We start from the raw sequence: 15,746 nt of genomic DNA, 5'->3' as shown, positions 1-15,746 counted from the left end.
TTATGCTTTCCAAATTTTTCACTCGAACAACGTTGCAGTACACATTTTTGCATATGAGCTAATGTATATATACCCAGGACTGGAATTACTGGTCCATAGAAAATACACAATTTCAACTCCACTAGATATTGTTAAATTGATCCACAAAGTAGTTATACCATAAATGTATACTTCCACAAGCACTGGATCAGAGTTCTTGGTTTTAATTTTCTGGTAGTGCTCTAAATTTATCTTTAGCAAAGTCTAGCCACCAAATCATGTAACTGAGAATCACAATAAATGGTATTTTTATGATATAAAATGTCACTTGATACTCCATTGTTAAAGAAGGGTCTTATGAGTTTTGAACCTCTTAAGGAAAAATTACTTGTGTAGGTATTATTGGAGTGTGGATATTTTTTAAATTCCAAAAGCATTTTACAGATAAGTAAGATATAAATTTAACAACAGTAGTTAGGTCCACAGGGACAACATTTATAGAATAGTTCTGGTAATGGATTACAACTAAGGCAAGTAGGTAAAGGATTAAAATACTTATTCTGTGTATTAGGCATTAAACTTAATGGACAGAATAAATTTCAACAAATGCAAATACTTTAAAAAAAGAGAGAGAGAGAAGAAGAAAGGGATAAAACTGCCCATTTGTGAAAGTGAAAGAATTGTCTGGTTTGTGTTGAATGGGTTTCAAGTCTGATAGGCATCTATCCAGACTATGAAAGTTAAAAGTTAACAGCATGTTTTTTTTTTAATTGATGTGTATTTCTTAAGGCTGGAAATTGTTTAAGTCACAGCACAAAACCAGACCTCAGGTTCATGAGGGGAAAAAACAGATCCTTTTATTTTTTTCATTTTTTTCATTCAAAAAAAAAATTATCTTACTGGAGAATTTCCTGTGTGTTTTTCCTTTGTGCATGCACAGTGGTGGGCCCAAAGAGAGCTCTGTGCATGCAGAAATTGATTTTAGAAGGCACAATGTTTTTTTCTTGCATGCAGATGTCTATTACATTGTCTCTGGGTCCTGAGATATCTCCTTATGCGAGAGTTGATGTTGCTATTAGCTGACCGAGGGAGAGGGACAGAAACAAGATGAAAAACCCCAGAAATCCAAAAACACAGCCACACTGGGATTTGAGGAAGCTGGCCTCCAAAATGGCCTCCAGTGATTCTTGCCTCCTGGATTTCACACCTCATGTAGTCCCCTCCCGCATCAAATAGGACGGACACAAATAACTATATTGAGAATAAAAGTGTGTGACACCTGAGGCTAAGCTATGAAAGACTTTGCAGCTTCAGCTTGCTGTCTTGAATCACTTGCTCTGTGGAAAGCCAGCAGTCATTTTGTGAAAACATTCTTCCAGCCACACAGAAAACCCACACGGCAGGGAATTGAGAGCTCCTGTCAACATCCCTACTAGCTGGCCATAGGCGTGGACCACCAGCGCCTTTGCAGATGACTGCAGCCCCAGGTGACATCTTAGTTAAAACTTCATGAGAGTCTCTGAGCCAGAAATACTCATTTAAGCTGGTTGTGAGTTCCTAATTCATGGAAACTAAGTGAGGTGAATGTTTATTGTTGCTTTAGGCTGCTACACATGTTGGGGTAGTTTGTGATGTGGCAACAGATGACTAATACAAGGTTGGAAAGATAAATAAGACCAACTCTCTTTCTTCCTGTCTCCAAAACTGTAATATATGTTTCTCTTGGTTTCCCTGGTGGCTCAGACAGTAAAGAGTCTGCCTGCAATGCAGGAGACCCAGGTTCAATCTCTGGGTCAGGAAGATCCCCTGGAGAAGAAAATGGCAACCCACTCCAGTATTCTTGCCTGGAAAATCCCATGGATGGAGGAGCCTGGGGGGGCTACAGTCCATGGGGTCTCTAACAGTTGAACATGACTGAACAACTATCATTTACTTTTTCTATTTAAAGGATTATAGGACTTCCCTAGTGGCCCAGTGATTAAGAATATGCCTGCCAGTGCAGGAAACACAGGTTCAATCCCTGGTCTGGGAAGATCCACATGCCGCAAGGTAACTAAACCTATGTGCCATAATGACTGAAGTCTACCCTAGAGCCTCTGGTCTATAGCAAGAGAGGCCAGTGCAATGAGAAACCCATTCACCACAAGAGAGGAGCCCTGCTCAACACAGCCAGAGAAAGCCCGCACAGCAACAGAGACCCAGCACGGCCAAATATTAATTAACTAATTAATAGTTTGAAAAATAGAAGTCTCTAAGAGAGAAAAATGTTTCAGACAGTAGCCTCAGAAAAAAATCTTGCACAGTACAAAGAAAAACGTATCACCCAAAATAAGTCTATTCATTTATTTACTCAACAAATATTTATTGAGCATAATACTATATACCAGATACTATTCCACGTTAGAGAACTACAACAGCAAACAAGATAGCCATGAATGCTGCATCACAGAATTTACATTATAATAGGTAAAACTGCACAATAATCAAGTAAATAAATAACTCAAATTCTTATAAATGCCATGAGCCCATCAAATGAAGTGTTGCACTAAGGAATAGGGGAAATAAAACCTACTTTGGATAGTATGAGAGATAAGGTTTCTCTGAGGAGATGACATCTAAGCTAATAGTTGAAGGACAGGAAAATATATATAGTCACTGGAAGAAAGGTGGAAAGGTCAGTGCAGGGGGAAAGAATAGCATTTCCAAAGGTCCTGAGGTACAGAAACGTAATGAATAAGCTGAAGAGCCAAATGACAAGAGCCCAGTGTGTGAGGAGGAGGTTAGCAGGAGATAAGGTGGGAGTTCATCCATTTTTCTTCAATGTTCTACGAAAAATAGGTTCATTATGAGAAGGCAAACTATAAAAATAATTCCACTCACACACAAGGCCTGCTTTAGGTACTCCCTTTCCTTCACACCTAAAGAAATATAAACTGAGGAAAGAAATGGGACAGAAAGGAGATTAAACCAGTGAATCCTAAAGGAAATCAACCCTGAATATTCACTGGAAGGACTGATGCTGAAGCTGAAGATCCAGTACTTTGACCACCTGATGCGAAGAGCCAACTCTGGAAAAGACCCTGATGCTGGGAAAGATTGAGGGCAGGAGGAGAAGGAGGAGACAGAGGATGAGATGGTTGGATGGCATCACTGACTCAGTGGTCACGAGTTTGAGCAAACTCAGGGAGATAGTGAAGGACAGGGAAGCCTGGCATGCGGCAGTCCATGAGGTCACAAAGAGTCGGACACAACTTTGTGACTGAACAACAGCAAAGAAATGGGACCAAACCACACACCAAACTTCAGCCCTCAGATTTACCACTCCTCCAAGCCCCAAACAAAGGTCTTTCTCTGTCTACCAGGATATCTTGGATTTCTAGGCTTGCAGTATCAATGCACAGCCCTATCGAGGGTCTTCATATGCCTCTGATGGTGGAGTCCAGTCTTAAAGGTGGAGAAATATACAGAAATATATATGTAGCTCAAAGACTGAATCTGAGGGGAAACTAAGGCGTATTGGATTTAACAGTTACTGAAGACATAAAAAGTTTAGTTGGAAAGTTTCTGACACTTCTCAGGGGATTGGACGACAGCTTTGGAGTTCGAAGACCAAGTTTCCCGAGTGTTCAGACTTAAAATTCTGCCTCTGTGTAAGACCTTTCAGATTCTGTTTGCTGAAGAAAGAGACTGTGAAATGTAAAGGCTGGAAGTCACATTGTAGCTCTGCTTGCTGGCTGGGTGCCGAGGGGCCCTGTGCTATTTGTTTAGCCACGTTGTAATGCCCTTTCCAATCCAAAATTCATTCTCCCCTCCAGAAGATTATTGAAATGGACCTTGTGAGATATACAGTCTATTTCAACAAACAGCAATCTAATTCTTCCTTTACACATTCCTGGGAAGAAGAAAAAAAATCACCTTGCCAGCTGGTACACAGGCTGCGGTGCACGGAAGCTACAAGCATCTTAACTGCCAAAAGGACACCGAGGGGATTTTCATATATACAGTGCGGATGTGTCAGAAGAAGCATCTTATGAGGAGTTTAATCTGTTTGTTTGAAAGAGTGCGGCAGGAACAGTCCCATGGGGCTCATCTCGGGGCAGGCGATGCTTTCACTCTGCAAAGAATCTCACTTGATGAGAATCAATAAGCGTGCTTGGTCTTGACTGCAAATAGTTCATTACAAGCTGAGAAAGAGGCCACTGCTGTTCCATTTTGCTTTCTTCCCAGCTTTCACGGTCCTAACTTCCTCCATGTCAGAAAAGCCCACAGTTGTGTGATATACAAGAATGTATGGGGCAACTTCAAAGCTAGAAATCTCACATTGAGGTTTATGATGATGGGGAACAGGTGTCTGGCATCTTTTAGATCCTGGTGCCATTCTGGGATGGGCCCAGCATGCTCTTTGCGCTATCCTCTCTTCTAGAACGCCTCCAAATGCACAGGCTAAGGCTGCCAGTCCCTAGAGAATGTTTAACGTGCCACAGTGTGGCCTCCTGGAGTCACAGATACTCTCCTGGCCTGAATTAGAAAACCTTGCCTGGGAGAAGTAGAAAATGCACTGTCAGCCACGGCTATTCCTGTCCCTGCAGTTGCTGCCCATCCTCCAAATGGAGATGTCCACACTCATGCCCCCTGAAGCCCCTAAAACACACTTGAAAACAGCAGCCCTCAGTCCCTTCAACTTCATCTGTGGTTCAGTTGCTAAGTCGTGGTCGACTCTTTGTAACCCCATGGACTGCAACACACCAGGCTTCCCTGTCCTTCACCAGCTCTTGGAATTCGCTCAATTTCATGTCCATTGAGTCAGCCTACCCTCACTCATTTTACCTTGAAGGGCAGTATTACTTCTTTTCATTACTGAGCTTTTTATTAAGTTATATATTTGGGAGAGTGCCAAAATAAGTGTACAGCTTGATGAATAATCACAAAGTGAATATATTCATGCAGCTACCAATCCCTCCACTCACCACCGCTACCCCACCCTCCTCTCCGAGTTAACCATCACCATATCTTCTTATGCAATCAGTTCATTTCATTTGGTCTTGAATTTTATATAAATAGAATCATATTATATACACTGTTTTTTTTTAATCAGCATTCTGTAACTCAACACTACATGAGACTGATCGCATTACTATATATACCTGTAGTTTGTTCCTTCTTACTGCTGTGTAATGTATCATTATATGAACATACTGCTTTACCTGTCCTCTCTGCTGTTGATGGATTTCTGAATTGTTTTCAGCTTTGTGCTAGAATAATGTTGCTAAGAAGGTTTATGCTCACATGTAGACATTGTGGTAAGGCATGTTTATAGCAGTAAAATTACTGGTTTTTAAGGTAGGCACGTAATTAATATTTCTGCTTAACATTTTTGCCCTGGGAGTTACTTTGTACTTTATTTCCCAGAAAAACAGCAAATGCTTGTTTTGCCAGTTTGTTCTCGGAATGATGGTAAGTATTGTAGAATGACAGGGAGCTAACAGACGGTCGCTGTCCTTGGGCATGTGTGCTCTCGGCTGTCCTTCTCCGGAGATGACCAGGCGGCACCTCCGACCCCGAGTCTGACCAACCGGCTCCTGTGTTTCTGCTGCCGCAGTGCCTTAACTGGAGGTAGTGGCCACACCATGTGCCCTTCTGTGTCACCGTCTGGGATTTTCTGTCCCTTTCATACTCCCCTCTTGCCAAAATCACATACTACAGTATCAGAATTACACAATGAAGCAAGCTCTGGGCAATTTTAATCACTATAAATGTCCTTCCTTAAGAAACCTTACACCCCGCCCCCAAGGGAAGCAGCATGCTAACCATGCAAAGAATCATGCTGACTCCTTTTCCACATGGCTCACCATCTCCCTCTGAAGGCAGGATTCCTAAGCACTGATCCCGGCTTGCCCTGGATGTGGCATGACCTCTAGCAAGGTAACTCTAAGACCAGTAGAAGAAAAAAAAACACCCGCTCCTATTTACACAAGGATGGGATGGACTGAGAGTTAAATAAATAACACTGGTTAAAAACTTAGTGATGAAAGGAGTGTAAATATCAAAAAGAAAAAAAAATCATCTTTATTATCCACTCCTAGTCCCTTAAAAAGCTTGCACTTAAATACCTATCTGCTCTTAAAAGGAAACAGTTTACAACATTTCAGAACACTTTTAGAGTATCTCTTAATCCCCAGTTGGTGGATTATTTTTATCAGAAAGTCTCTTCACTCATCCTACTTAGTTTCATATTAAGAAGCACTGATGAATGTTCTCTTGTTACATTTTACATAATTAAAATTGTTTTTTAGTCACTGTTTTCCCTTCCTTCCACTAAATAATGCCAGTCTTTATCATCTCAGAATGGGTTCTGATAGTCAATTCTCTATTCATTGCCTTTCTAATCTAGCTATCCAAGTTCTTCCAAGCTCTCAAAAATTAGAGCTCCAAACTGCCTGGGTCATTTAATTATAATTAACCAATGCCAAAACCCATACCACTCACTTATTTATTCATTTATTCATTCAATAAATAAATACTTGTTTTGAACTTACTATGAGTTGAGAGCTTGAGGTTTGCTGTAGAACCAGACAGATGAGTCCCTGATCTCATGGAGCAGCACACTTCCTAAAATATATTAGAAGATAAATTATGAAATGTGAAATTTACAAAGGCTATGAGGAAAATCAAACCAAATACTGGCCTAGATAATGACTGAAATAGGGACTCCTTATGATAACATGACTGAGGAATGTCTTTCTAAAGAGATAACACTAAAGGCTGAAATCTCAGTGATCCCAGGAGACTGGCATGAAAAGGTGTGTGGGAAAGTATTGCATGCAAAGATACAGCAACAACAGCCTACATACAACAAAATGCACCCCTACATACAACAAAATGGAATGGTCAGCATGACTACAGTGTTACATGCAAAGATAAAAGCAGTGAAGGGAGGCAGGTGGGAATTAGATCAAATCCACTTTGTTGAACAATGTTAGGAGTTCATCTCACAAGTTCCATAGGTCATGATTCCATTATTGAAAGATCACATAAATGTTTTCTCTGGATAATAAATGCCAGGAGAATGACTTTCTTAGTGGTCTAGTGGTTAAGACTCTGCACTCCCAATGCAGAGAGCACGGATTTGATCCCTGGTTGGGGAACTCAGATCCCACATGACTTATGGTGACTTGATAAATAAAGAAATAAAAATAAAATGCACACTCCCATTCATTAAAGCATTAAAAAATATGCCAGGAATATGATCCTACCACTGCTGTATACTCTGTTCCACTTTGCGTTTTCCAATACTCCCAAGGTTTCTCAAACATTGGCGTCTCTAGCCCTCGGGTAGTTATTTTCCCTCTTTGAGTCTCTCTTCTGAAACATAGCATTCAAATGGATTGACAGGATTTAATTCTAACATAAGTGGATGGCTGATGTATAATCCACACTGTTTTTCACATGTAATTTTTCTTCTCTCGGTCAGTAGGAAGCAATAGTTAAGAGCTTAGGCTTTTAATGATCAAAACCAAGGTTCTATTTCTGTTTTTGACACTTTTATTGTGTGTAACTAGTACATTACTTTACCTTGCTGAGTCTGTTGGTCTGTAAAATGGATAGTAGGATATATCTCTACCTCAAAATTGTTGCAAGTTTTGATGAAGATAATACACAATAACCATCAACAGATGGCCACTATAATAATGCTATTCACAAGCAAAATTCATAGAACTTTTCAGTAAAAAGAGATAATGGAGTGTACCTTATCAATTTCTCTCATTTTGCATTTAAGCCTCACTAAAACTAAAATAACTGTCAATGGTAACTTCCTTCTTTCCTCTATTCCTTCCTTTCTTTCTTCCTTCCTTCCTTGGAAGTAAACCAGACTTCCCTAGTTAATATTCTCATGGAGAAATAATTCAACAATTCACTGCTTGCTTTAGCTTTGAGGTTGGACTATATGAACTACACAATCATTACCTAAATAAATCGCAGATGCAGTCTTATTCCTGTTGGGGAAAATTGTGATTGGAGAAGTGTATGATTTAATGCATGCTACTTATGAAGGCTTGAGAGACTCAGAAACATGAACTCTACTTTTTATTCAATTTGTTAAGTAGGAAAAGCCAATAAGAAGATATGATTTCCATACAGTTCTCACCCACCAAATGTGGATTGTAATTGCTAGACAAAGCTCAAGCAAGAAAATAAATTGTAGATGATAGAAGAGCTATAATAAGCAAATATTGGATATGGATTGCCTTGTGAATATGTCAACTAAAATTCAGATAAGTAGCTGTTGGGGCATGGAATTAGGTGAAGCCCCCTTATTCCAAGGGCCTGTCATTGGCAACTTTTCATATAGTCATAACATAGACATGAACTTAGCTATATAAGCATAAAGGGGAAAAATTCCTGAATCTTAATTGAAAGTTTCACAAGTGGGCTTTTATGTGAACTCTTTGTATTGTACCCATATCAAATCCTTATTGTTGGCTTTTTGAATTATTTTATCATTTACGTATTACATAAACAAACTGCAACCACAGAAGAAAAATAGAAAATATACATTAGCAAAAGGAAACTCATTCATACTTTTATCACTCAGAAATAACTATCACTAACATTGTGCTCTTTACCCACACACACACACACACAAATAGTAATTCTTCACACATCCAAGCTAATTCTTATATTTCCTAAAGAGGCATAACGAAGGAAATTGAGGCAAACTTCTAAACATAATACAGTACTTTGTTACACCAAAAAATAATTATCACAAATGAAAAAGACATTTCATATGGAGAAATTAAAATGTTCACAATTATTGTTTACTACATACAGTCATCTTTCAGTCTCCAAGGGAGAATGATTCAGGAACCCCTCCTTCTCCAAAGATATCAAAGTCTGTAGATGCTTCAGTCTCCTATAAAATGGTGTGTTATTTGCATATACCACAGCCTGGCGTGCTGCAGTCCATAGGGTCACAAAGAGTCGGACACAGCTTAATGACTGAACAGCAACAATTTGCATATAACCTATGTGCATCCTCCCGGATATTTTAAATCACCTCTAGATTACTGATAAAACCTAATTCAATGGAGAGATGCTATGTAAATTGTTGCTGTGTTGTTTAGTGGCTAAGTCATGTCAGACTCTTTTGTGACCTCATTGATTGTAGCCCACCAGGCTCCTCTGTCCATGGGATTTACCAAGCAAGAATACTGGGGAGGGTTGCTGTTTCCTTCTCCAAAAACGTTGCTGTCATGCAGCAAGTTCAAGTTTTGCTTTTTGAAAATTTCTGGAATTTTTTTCAAATAGTTTGATCCACAGTTGATTGAATCCAAGGATTCAGAACCCATACAGCCAATTGTACTCAATTAATTAGCACATTTTCTTCAGGATTGTATAAAGGAGTTATGACAACAAATTCCATTCTAATTCAACAAGACTTTACTAAAACTTTTAATGGTCCCTATATGTGGGGAAATATAATTATCTATACTTTTGAGGAATTATATCTTCAGGGAACACACACACACACACACAAACTTTCTGATTACTTGGGCAAAATAATTGGTAGGAGGCAAGAAAACACATGGAGTTTTGGGAGCTGATGAGGTCAATGTGTCTTTTTCAATGTCCTTGCAATGAAGCTGGAGTAATATCACCTGTCTCCTCCTTTCCACAGGGCTTCCCTGGTGGTTCAGGTGGTGAATAATCCACCTGCAATGTGGAAGACCTGGATTCGATCTCCGGGTTGGGAAAATCCCCTGGAGAAGGGAACAGCTACCCACTCCAGCATTCTGGCCTGGAGAATTCCATGGACTGTGTAGTCCATGAGGTCGCAAAGAGTAGGACACAACTGAGTGACTTTCACTTCACCTCCTTTCCACAAGAATAAAGATAGGCAAAATCCATTACATACTTTGCATTCTTAAGGTTTCTCTGAGTTTTCTGTCACCTACTTTTATTCCAGTTGGCTGGACAGATGGGATTTCTAAGTTACTTTGCAGATACAGACTCAGCCAAGAAGGCAAATCTTTGAAATTAAATGTCTTTTTGATTTATTATGAAGGACAATTGATGGGGCCACTTTCAATTTCTTTTTAATTATAGCCCCCATTTAACTTTTTTCATTTGCTTTAATATTTATTTATACAGATATTTCATTGTTGTGTATGGCAACCCTTGTTATGACGGCTTGTGCACTGGCATTTCTGTTGGCTAGAATCTTCATCCCTGCTCCCTTCATGTATTACTGCCTCTCATCCCGTTCTCAACCTAATTATCCTTTCCTTAGGGAAGACTTCACTGATACCCTCAAGTTTTTCCAACTCCATGTTCTCATAACCCTGCTTATATACTCTTTCAAATACCCATCTCAGTGTAATTTTAGATTTCTGTGGGCGATGCACCAGAGTTTTTCTCCATCAACAGACTATAACCTCAAGTTTTGCTCACAACTGTATTCAGAGTGCCCAGCATGGTACACAAGACATGTTAAATATGTAATAAATGTTTGTTGAATAAAATTTCCTGAGAATATATTTTTTACCTAATTTGATTGCAACTCCTGGATAAAGTGAAGGACAGGGGAGCCTGGCATGACGCAGCCCATGGGGTTGCAAAGAGTCAGACATGACTTAGTAACTGAACACACACACAGTTTTTCAAGACTCATAAGTAATACCATTTTTACCCATTCTATGTCTAAAGTGAGTAATTTCTCTTTAAGAACAGCATGCTATAAACCCAGTTCTAATACACATAATAAGCTCTGTATTCTGTATTATCATCAAAACAGGAATATAAAGCATATCTTTACTCTCTGTCCATAGCTTAAGGAAAGATTTGACACTGAATTCAGCAACAATATAACCTAAACCTAAGAAATAGGTGTACCAAACTAGCTCCCATCTCTAATATAAAACAGAACTCCAAAAATTCTGCTGAAGGTTGTTGCATTTACTCACTTGCTAGTTGACACATTTTTAATTAAACTGACTTTATAAAAGTCAGTTAGTTTTTCCTTGTGGTTTCAAATAAAACTAATTTAATTATTACATGTTATTATCCAAAATTATCTATTCATTGTGAATTTTGAGCATCTAATATAAATTAGCCACAACACTGAGCGTTGGGGCTGCTGCTGCTGCTGCTGCATCGCTTCAGTCGTGTCCGACTCTGTGCGACCCCATAGACGGCAGCCCACCAGGCTCCGCCGTCCCTGGGATTCTCCAGGCAAGAACACTGGAGTGGGCTGCCATTTCCTTCTCCAATGCATGCATGTATGCATGCTCAGTCACTTCAGTCGTGTCAGTTAAAGAAATCCACCCAAACAATCGTTTCTACATTTTATTCATTTCTCTTTCTCTAAAACATCAAAAAATAAAAGTCCAAGAGCTAAGTCCATTACAACTCTTATTACAATTTTTTGTCATTTCATTCTCTAGTACTTCAAAATTCCCAGGTCTCTTCCTCTCTTTCACTCCTAGAGAATATTATAAGCATTCAAAACTCATATCCTTCGATAAGTAGTAAGAAGCTCTTAGCATGATCTAATTCTTCAGGGCTACGTTTGGTTGCTGAAGAAACGTGTGTATGAGTATGTGTGTCCTTGTGTGTGTGTGTGTGTGTGTGTGTGTGTGTGTGGAGAGAGTATGTATCCCTGAGACCCACAGTTCAGGCACAAATGAGAAAGCGTAGAGAGGAAGGAACAGTGCCATCAAAGAGAGCATCGCAACAAATGAGATTGTGAAAGTGAGTCTCTGTAGCTTCTCTTCGCAGATCTCAAGCCCCTCTAAACTATTACGTTTCTTCTGCAATATACACAGCCATGAGCATTTTGAGAAGCACAGGAACATCATCTTTCAAGTCATATCCTAAATCATGATAACCTGCTTCAGTGTTCAGAAAAGGCGTAATGGGAAGAGGTCTTCCTAATCTTTCTCTATGATCCCTCCTTCAGCACTCAGCTTGAGCTTTCTGTATATGCTCAGTCATTTCAGTCACGTCTGACTCTTTGCAACTCCATGGATTGTAGCCAGCCAGGCTCCTCTGTCATGGGATTTTCCCAGGAAGAATACTGGAGTAGGTTGCCATGCCCTTCTCCAGGGGGTCTTCCCAGCCCAGGGATTCAGCCTGCATCCCTTGCGTCTCCTGCATTGCAGGCAGATTCTTTACCTGCTGGGCCTTTGGGGAAGTCCCTTGAAATTTCTGCAGTCCCTTTAACTCATTTCTCACCTGTCTGAACAGGAATCAACCTAGACATGTATTTATACATGCATAGGTAATGATGTAGATTTTTGTGGATATATTTACATATATGGTATCATATTCTGCAACTTGCTATTTTCATTTCTTACAGATCTTTCCTTATCCTATGGAGCTGCATAGAAAACCACCACATGGACCATGTCAATTTAACCAATATTCATTGATAGGCATTTTTGTTGTGATCTTTTTCCTATTAGAAACAATGCTATAATAATACCCTTGTACAGGATCTTGGTTCATATGCATGAGTGTTTCACTATGGCTAGTGTTTCTCAAAACTAGCTTTATGTAAGAATCATCTGTGGAGCTTTTAAAAAAATACTGCTGCCCATGCTCCGCTGCCCCTTCCCCACACCAGACCCATTAGATCAGAATTTCTGAAAGAAATTCTGAAAGAATTCAAGAAAGAATTTCTTGAACCCAGGCATGGGAATTTAATAAAATCTCCACAAGCAATTTTAATATCCAACCAGGGTGGAGAGTCATTACTAATTGCGAAGAATTAGCATTGCAGATTTGAAGGATATACACATTTTACACTTTGGACTCATTTTGTAAATGGTTAAATTCCATATAATTGCAAATTTTATAATATCATTACTTCCCCTGCTCTAAATTTCAGAAAATCTAAAAGTATAGATCAAGTACAATAAAATGGTCTCCTTTTAAGCTAAAATGGCATCTTCTCAGATACAAAAGTGGGTGTCCACTCCACTTCAAATAATTATTTTCACAGCACTTGGTTTTATCACTTGTGACAATTTGCCATCCTTTCATTTACTTGATTACTGTTTTTCACAGCCCCCATCTCCAGCAAAACTCCAAGAGAACAGGAACCAAATCCATCTTGTTCACCCAGTAAGCCCTAACGAATGCTATTATAAAAGTGCCTAGCATATTATAAGTGATCAGTATGTGTGATAAATAAATCCCTGTGGCTGCCTGGTCAGTAGGTGAGCTTGTTAGGCTATTATAAGGACCAGGACAGAGAAGGGGAAATATTGCTTCCTCTCATTTCCCAGGTTCTAAATTTCCAAATAGAAAACAAATACTTTATCTTAGTCCAAAAGAACCTAAAAACCTACACCATTACATAAGAAAAAGATTGATGTATATCAAATCTTGACTGTGTAGTAAAAAAAAAAAAAATACAAAGGTTTAGAAGGTCAGATGTGACGGTCCATCTTTAGTAGTGAATGTATTCCTTCTCTACCATTCCCCTGCACTTTGGTAAGCCTCAAAAAAACTTATACAGCAAATGGTACAGTTAAGCATGAAGAACACTTGGAGATCTGCTCACAGGCCAATCAGCTGTCACTGAGAACATGACTCCTCAGCTGTTGCCCTTCTTTCTCCTTACAATTAAACCTTGTCACATGGCTTCTAAAAAGGAAGAGTCAAGAGAGAAATTTCACTTTGATTTTAATTACTATATTAAACTTCTCAAGATCATAGTTGCAGAAAGGCTCTAAATTCTTCCTTCTCCACAGATAATTTCTCTGTCTGGTTAGTAACATCTATCAAAGTAACACATACATCACGTCCAATAGACTAACCATTTCAGAAAAGGCCTCAGTTCTGTAAGCTGTGTTCATGTTTCGACTTCACTTCTATCATATGCCTGACCAAAACACAATGATTGTTGATTAAGTAGAATGAAATCTTACCATTCCTTTCTTTGAAGTTTCAGGGTGAATTAGTTTTAGGGTTTTTCATTCTTGGGATTTTTAAATCAAGTATTTATTTTAGGATAGTTGTAGGTTTATAGAAAAGTTGAGGGGAGATCCCATGTATTCCACACCCAGTTTCCTCTATTGTTAGCATCGTAGTTTAATATGGTACATTTACCACAATTAATGAACCAATTCTAATATACTAGTATTAGCTAAAGTCTTTGCTTTATTCAGATTTCCTTAGTTTCTACTCAATGTCCCTTTTTTATTCTAGGATTCCATCTTGGATACCACATTACATTTACTCATCATATTTCCTTAGTCTCCTCTAGGTTGCGAAAGTTTCTCAGACTTTCCTTGATTTTAATCATCTTGACTGTTTTTTAAAGTGCTCTTCAGGAATTTTGTATAGTATCCCTCAATTGGGGCTTGAATTTTTCACATGATTAGACTAGGTTATGGGTTTTGAGGAACAGCCTGTCAAACACCATCTTAGCCTCTTGGTCAACATTAATACCATGAATATGTCATGTTTTGACAGCATGTATCCTTTATAAGATATGATAATGACACTATACCTTTGTGATTTCCACTTTCCAAGCAGAAAATTCTACACCAATATATTTTTCCTCTGTGAATTCATAAACCATGATATTTACTTGATAACAAAAAAGAATTTAGACATATAGTGAGATCAAGCCATTTCCCCTTTAACATGAAATAAGGTATTCCAATTTCAAATTGATTTGCTCAGTGCCCATAAAGCTCTTTTACTTGTAAGCCTGTCACAGATTTTAAGGGATTTCTGCACATGAAGCAAAGTATTAATACAGGCTGTGAGTTAAAGGAAGAACATATCCATCACTCAGTACTTTCTTTGATAATCCAAAGGAAAACAAACTGATGGACAAAATTTCTGCTATTTACAAAAATAGTTTCTATTATAAATATAGCATTATTTTTTGAATTCTAATTATTTTAATTTGAGACAAGCAATATTCTTAGGTAAAATATATTCAGATTCTCATGACTCTCTTGTCTGTAAGAAATGAGTAGCATAATTTAGATAATGACTGAACCCTTGATGTGGGGCAGCAAGGAGGAGGGAGTAATAAAAAAGCTTCTCTTGAACCTATGTGGATAATATAATCCAGTGGATCCGGCCACCATGTGAAATCAGACTAACTGTGGGTCAGCTATGACTTAATGAATTATTGCTAATATGAGTCTCAATCTTTCTTAGCTATGGAGAGGAACAGTGACCAAGTTGGAGAATGCTTTTAATCAGACCAAAAGAAAATGGCTAAAATCTATAAGCACAATTATATTCAACAATTATAATATATATAGTCTGTTTACATGTTATATATATATATATATATATATATGTATACATATATATGAGTATATATATACATATAAATATATATATAATCTTATATATCTAATGTGTAAATATATATAATATGTAAAAAACTCCATTACTTTGGCCACCTGATGCAAAGAGCCGACTCATTAGAAAATACCCTGATGCTGGGAAAGATGAAGGGTAGGAAGAGAAGGGATGACAGAGGATAAGATGGTTGGATGGCATCACTGACTTAATGAGCTTGAGCAAACTCTGCAAGATAGTGAAGGACAGGGAAGCGTGGCAAGCTGCAGTTCGAGTCTGACGTGACTGAGCAACTGAACAACAATGTGTAAATATGCTCTTTTAAAATCTCAGACTTGCTACTGGATTTTTTTTTTTACCAATTAATAACTACTCAGTAATTAGATATCTCACAAATTAACAGGAGTGAGGATGGTACATTGGCTAATCATGTTTCT

The 15,746-nt window shown here is 38.4% G+C and overlaps 1 long non-coding RNA gene across 2 annotated transcripts in view; it reads right to left on the bottom strand.

Moving 5' to 3' along the window:
• The window catches only part of LOC139032175 (uncharacterized), a 159,819-nt gene that overhangs the window by 56,528 nt on the left and 87,545 nt on the right, over positions 1-15,746 (bottom strand). For both annotated transcript variants that reach the window (XR_011484690.1, XR_011484689.1), the window contains exon 3: positions 6,516-6,588. This is a non-coding gene — a long non-coding RNA (uncharacterized lncRNA). The remainder of the gene's footprint in view (positions 1-6,515; positions 6,589-15,746) is intronic.

Source organism: Odocoileus virginianus, chromosome 30, assembly GCF_023699985.2.
Source record: "Odocoileus virginianus isolate 20LAN1187 ecotype Illinois chromosome 30, Ovbor_1.2, whole genome shotgun sequence".
In the NCBI taxonomy this organism is placed as follows: Eukaryota; Metazoa; Chordata; class Mammalia; order Artiodactyla; family Cervidae; genus Odocoileus; species Odocoileus virginianus.
This window is presented reverse-complemented; position numbering and strand designations above follow the sequence as displayed.